Here is a 6791-nt window from a genome sequence, read left to right on the forward strand (position 1 = left end):
AATCAGTATTCTGTTTCAACCTCCACAGGTTATGAAGATACTTCCTGTAGGACTACCTACTCCAATACTCTTGTAAAATTTGTTTGCTTGAATTTCATGCTCAGGAAAAAAAAAAAAAAAAAAACAGAACAAGGATATGTGTGTTCCTGGAGAAGTCATTAATATTTGCCACTCGCTTAGTATTTGGTAGCCTGGTAGCACTGGATCTTTGTACATGTGGTCATGCTTAAGCTGAGGTGTTTCGACAAAAGTATTCATAAGAAACACAAGATGTCATAAATAGTTGAGGCCCTGGTGAAGCCACACCTGGAGTATTGTGTCCAGTTCTGGGCTCCCCAGTACAAGAGGGACATGGAGCTACTGGAGCGAGTTCAGAGGAGGCCTAAGATGATTAGAGAACTGGAGCACCTGTCATATGAGGACAGGCGGAAAGAACTGGGCCTGTTTAGCCTGGAAAAGAGAAGACTGAGGGGAGACCTCATCAATGTGTATAAATATCTGAGGGGAGGGTGTCAACAGGACGGAGCCAGTCTCTTTTCAGTTGTGCCCAGCGACAGAACAAGAAGCAGTGGGCACAAACTGAAGCACAGGAGGTTCTGGCTCAATATGAGACGGCACTTCTTTGCTGTGAGGGTGACAGAGCACTGGAACAGACTGCCCAGAGAGGCTGGGGAGTCTCCTTCCTTGGAGATATTCAAAACCACCTGGATGCCATCCTGCACAATGTGCTCTAGGTGATCCTGCCCAGCAGGGGGGTTGGACTGGATGATCTTCAGAGATCCCTTCCAACCTCATCCATTCTATGATTCTGTGATATTTATGTATGCATGTAGTTTATGCAAGAGAATTTAACATATTCTTTTTTAGTTGACTAAAAAATCAAATTGATATTGTAATGATATATGATACAAACACATTATATATATTTATATAGTTTAAAACATACCTATGAATGTATTTCTTTGCGCATATTACATAAGTGCAGGTGTAATTATATTTACCTGTATTTTATTTTTTATTTTTTTAACTGTAATTACATTTACAAATTATCACAGTGAAAGAAGCAGAAAAGACTAGAGACAGCTATACTTGGGAGTAGAAATGCCAGAAATTTCTAGTGTATATGATTTGCCAAGATATCTATATTTGCCTACTTGAGTTTACAGCTTTGTTACAAATAACCAGTTTTCCAGCTATTTGAGATCTGAACATGATTACTCCAGTCTTTCCAATGAGTTGTTGAACCCAGAGTACAATCATGATTCGTGGCACTCTTACAAAAGAGCAGGATTGCCAATTTGGCTCTTGCCCAAATTCCAATTTAAATAATTACAATCTGCTTCTTCTGTTCCTCTTTTTTTCCTATCAACTGCAATGTGGTGGAGACAAGCATACTGCTCTGTTCTGCAGTTTCATACTGTGTGTGGAGACATCTGCTATGCCTCACGCAGGAGGTGACTACTTCAGTGCTAGAAAGTGGGAGAGTTCTAAATCCTCTGTCCGTTTGTAAAGTACTTGGGGGTGGTTTGGAATGAAAAGCAGAATTTAAACATAAAATCAGTATCTTAACACTCAAGGTTTCTTGCAATTTATGTCAACTCAATGTTAAGTGGATCTAAATCACTCCTTTTTTTACTCACTCTGTTAAGGAGTTTTATAAACATATGCTTTAAAAGGTTTTTAAATTTTTGCGTATCTTATTTGTATAGTTAGAAAGATTTATTATGATCTAGAATCCATTAAATAGTACTAAAGTACTTTAAATAGGCATTAGGTATGTCTACAAGGTTGAATATAGAAAGTCAGGAGCTGCAAAGCTCAGTGTGCACCAGGCTGAGGCTAAGATAGTTCTATCACTTCAACTAGAGCAGAACAGGCTAACTTACATCCAGCTCAAATCTTGGGTAGAGGGAGCTAGTGCAAGTTTGCTTCCAACCATGCAGGTAGGTCCTAAGTGACGTGACTTCTTACTAAGGCAAGTGTTTGAACCATTAGAATATACAAGTATAACAAGATCATCACCCCCAATTTAATGCATCTATTAAAAAACAACAACAAACACAAAGATAATGCCTCGAGCAATTCTGAAGTTATGGAAATTTATTGGCTTCTTGTTTGCTTATATTCAGAAATTTCAGAATTCCCAATGAAAGCCACATTGGAAAGTATTTTCCAAACAGTGATGTCTGTGAAGTAAAAATTGCTTGGAAATGAACTTGATTTTACCATATTTGTTTGACAGAATCAGCGTAGAACTGGCAAGATGGATTTTAAGGTATTTCATTGTTTGGTATTTCATTACATCATTGACTAGATGATGTCCAAAAGTTTCTGCCAACTTCAGCAATTCTATGATTTAAATGTAATCTATTCTATCATGTATGTTATCACTTTGTGAACCTATAAAAGCTTCCACTGTTGGAGAATGGGCATTTGATCAGGCAGATAGGTTACTGCATTAGTAAAAAGTGGAAGTCACTTTACCTGTGCCTACTTCAATCCCAGTCAAGCTACTTTTCTTTGACTAAAAATATACTGGGAGATCCTGTGTTGGTTTTACTCAGGTGGTCAGCTGAGCTCCACCACAACCGCTCTCTCACTCTCCCTCCTCAAAGGTAAAGGCGGGAGAAAATACAATGAAAGGGGCTCGAGGGCTGAGATAAGGACAGGGAGATCACTCAACAATTATTGTCATGGGCAAAACAGAACCAGCAGAGGGAGAAATATGTAATTTATTGTCTGTTGGTAACAAGTTAGAGCAGTGAGAAATTAAAAATCAATCTAAAAACACCTTCTCCCCATCCCCCTGAGCAGCGCAGGGGAACGAGGAATGGGGGCTGTGGTCAGCTCATAAGGCTTCGTCTCCGCTGCTCCTTCACGGTCCCTCTCTGCCCCTGCTCCACGTGGGGTCCCTCCCACGGGATGCCGTCCTTCCTGAACTGAGCCTGCGGGGGCTGCCCACAGGCAGCAGCTCTTCAGGAACTGCTCCCACACGGCTCCGTACCACGGGGTCCATCCCCCAGGAGCAAACTGCTCCAGCACGGGTCCCCCATGGGCGGCAGCTCCCCCCAGGCCCCCCACTCCTGCGTGGGCTCCTCTCCACGGGCTGCAGCTCCGGCCCGGGGCCTGCTCCTGCGGGGGCTCTCCATGGGCCGCAGCCTCCTCCAGGCCACATCCACCTGCTCCACCGGGGGCTCCTCCACGGGCTGCAGCGTGGAGATCTGCTCCGTGTGGGACCCATGGGCTGCAGGGGGACAGCCTGCTCCACCAGGGGCCTCTCCACAGGCCGCAGGGGAACTGCTGCTGCGTGCCTGGAGCACCTCCTGCCCTTCTGCTGCACTGACCTTGGTGTCTGCAGGTCTGGTTCTCACTCCTCTCTCCCAGCTGCTGTTGCACAGCAGTGTTTTTCCCTTTCTTAAATCTGCTCTCCCAGAGGCCCAACCAGTGTCATTCCCTGGCTTGTCTCTGGCCAGCAGCAGGTCCGTTTTGGAGGTGGCTGGAGCTGGCTCTGATTTGACATGGGGCAGCTATAAGGAGAGCCCCCTGGTACCAAAACCTTGCCATATAAACCCAATACTTATGCATAGATATGAAACTGATGTTTTGATATGTAGTATTAAGTATGAATAGACGTACTTACGACAACTAGAGTCTATGGAGTTTCAAAGCTTGTCTTACAACCTACCAAAACTGATGTCATTTTTGTGTGATAGCTGGACAGTTGAAGTCAATGGAAGTTTTCCAGGCAAAGATGTGTTCACATGCAAGAGAACTGACAGAATTTCCTTAGAAAAGACCCTTCAGGGATGTAATTTTTTCAAGGGTAGCTTGGGAGAGTCATGCTGTACTTGACATGTTGATTTTATGATAGCTGAACAAGTTGAATTCTGCTGAGTGATTTATTTATTTTTTAATTGTGGGCAAAATGCATGTCAAGAAAAGTGCTAATAATGTGAGGTAGGTATGTTTAGGTTTTAGTTTAAAATAAATATTTGAAGTCTACATATCTTCTTTCTGTAGATGCTGGCATATCTGGGTTTTATCTATCCTTTTATAGGCTTCAACATGGATTAAGCTATGACTGTGTCTCTAGGGATTTTATACTTACCGATAACGCATTGCATTGATTAACTCAATGCATAGTAAATACAAAGCCGTGACCTCTCAAGACTTTCTTCAGATAGAAGGATTTTTTTTTCCATAACCTGATTAAATTCGATGAATGTAGCGTGTCTTTTGGAGCATAAAAAGCAAAATAATACTTTATTTGTAAAGTGATGCTAGGGATAATGTACGCAGGTTCCTCCATTTTGTCCCATTAACAATTGTATGCATTTTGAGTGACCTTGAAGTGCTAATTCTGTTGTTCAGAAACCTTTGATTTTGCTGGGCTTCTTGAAAAGCAGGAAGGAAGTTGTGAAACACATATCGTATATATACAGATGTCAAGTACAGTTAATGAAGATAAGCAGATGCATTCCTTAATAGTAATTAAACAAGACAAGGGAACACATTGTGCATTTCAATTAAGAATATTCTCTTCATGGCTCCCTACCTGACAAGGGTTGTCAGTTCCTTCACCTCATTTACACCAATATGTTCTTTAAATTATTCCTTAAAATATACAACATATTAAAAACAACAGCAGACTTCTGTGTATTACAGGATTATAGGTTTGCAGCTGCAACTGCAGTGTAAGTAGTTAAAAGTTTATGGCTTATTTTGCTATAATAAGCACACAGGAGACACTGACAAACTAGTATTACAATATTTGAAAGATATAAAGGTTATTTAACACTGGAACTCCACAAACAAGTTTATCTTAAATATGATTCTCCTTTTAATATATCCCAGAATGAGATTTTTCTCATTTTACGATGTTATCATGATGTTGAATAATCTTTAAACAGTGATGCATTACCAACCCCTGATCTTCCCTGACTGTAGCAGCGTAGTTTCACACTGTTGATTGCAGACTACTCTACAGCTCTCTGATCCATCAAGACAGTTCTAATACAATAGCATGTTTCCATATTCTGTGTCATATACAATTAATTGTGTACACTCCCTGTAATCAATCCAAGCTGACTGTGAAAGTACAGACAAGGATCATGTCCACAAATGATCCTTGCAAGGTTTTACATGAAATGAACTTGATAGAGAGAGCTCCTATTTAAGGGTGGTTTCTAAACCATTTGAGTTTAGAACAACCTTATAGATTACTTTTTAGATAAATCTTCTTCAGGGAGTTCATGAGATTGTCATGTGAGACAAGGTCAAAAGTCTTGACAAAGTCAAAGTCATGCCTCTCAGCTAGTCCATCCTTATTTGTCTCAAGTAAATCAAACAATTTCACCACGACCATCATTGCCTATACAAGGTCTTTTGCACAAAGCCTTATTTTTGTTCCTGTTCATGCTGTTTCCAAGCAATACTGTAGTGCCTCCTGCCCACTTCCTGCTCTGAGTTTGGATAACTTGGATTGTAAGACATAATAAGGGAGGAAGAAAAAATTAACCCTATGGTTACAGTGGCTATCCCCCAGGGCATTACTTTGACAGAACTGTCCTCTGGGATCTCCCTTTATCTCAAGCAGAAAACAAGCAGAATCAGTGTCTTTGCCTCTGCTGCTTTGAGCACAGTCAATTGGAGGTTCTGGGCCTGGAGAAAGAACTCTTGCCTTGTTTGCAAGGGACAAGATCTACAATATTGAACTGAGCAGTATTTAAAGGAGCTGTGTTCAGGGAGGGGAACGGTACACACAATGGGGTTTTAGTACAAAACCTTTGGAAATCTATTCTTAGGGCTGAAACTACAACAGAAAAACAAACAACAAAAAAAGAACAGTTTCTAATGCAACTACTTGGTATATAGATTATTTCCTTTAGCTCATGGTCGTCTAGCTTTAAAAGGCACAGAAACACTTAATGTCGAGGTCCGTGGCCCTTAATATAACATAAGAACCAATTCAGAGTGCTCCAGGATTTCCCAATAGTGTTCTACTGTCACATCTGTTAGTTATGCACTGGGCACTATGTACTGGTGTGGACCACTGAGAGGTTCACATTATCAGACATTGGAAGACACTTCAAATGAAGGTTCCAGTTTAGTTTTTTCCAAAACTAATCTAGTTTGAAACCACTGAAATTCCTCTGAGACACACAATAAATCCCAGCAAGTGCTTTCCTTCAAAACCCACCACACTGCTCTGAACCAAGCAGTTGTAACAGCGACCAAAGCACTTACTTTAGGAAGACTGATCGATATAGCATCTAAAATTTGACACAGGTTACTCCATTAGCCCATCTTGATTTAACCCTCGTAAGCTTTCACTCTTTTTATACCAATCCCCAGCCTTTTCTGCTCTCTCCTTTTTCTAAAATTCATTATTATTATTAAAGTGTTTCTAGGATAGCATTTAGAGTGAGAGCTGCACTTTTAATGCTGAAGTTTCGTTGAATATTTATGTATTAAGATTTACTTGAGGAAGGATTTTTAGACAGATGTTGAAAGGTTCCAAGTGATGATCCTATCTTGTATCCCATCTTGTTTGATGCAGAATAAACAACATACCCTTTAGCGCACAGAGGTATCATGAAATAAGAGAACATGTCTGTGAAATTCCAGGGGTGAGGTCCAGTAATGCAAATAATTACTTGCATGTTGCAAATATTTATATGGAGTAAATAAGGTTCTGGTGCAATGAGTCTGCTACTGACTGAGATAAACAACTAGAAACAACTGTGAAAAGGTTTTCATTACATTTTTCTTATTTCACACAGTTTTGCAGA

Source organism: Anser brachyrhynchus (assembly GCF_964034855.1).
Source record: "Anser brachyrhynchus genome assembly, chromosome: 1".
Lineage (NCBI taxonomy): Eukaryota > Metazoa > Chordata > Aves > Anseriformes > Anatidae > Anser > Anser brachyrhynchus.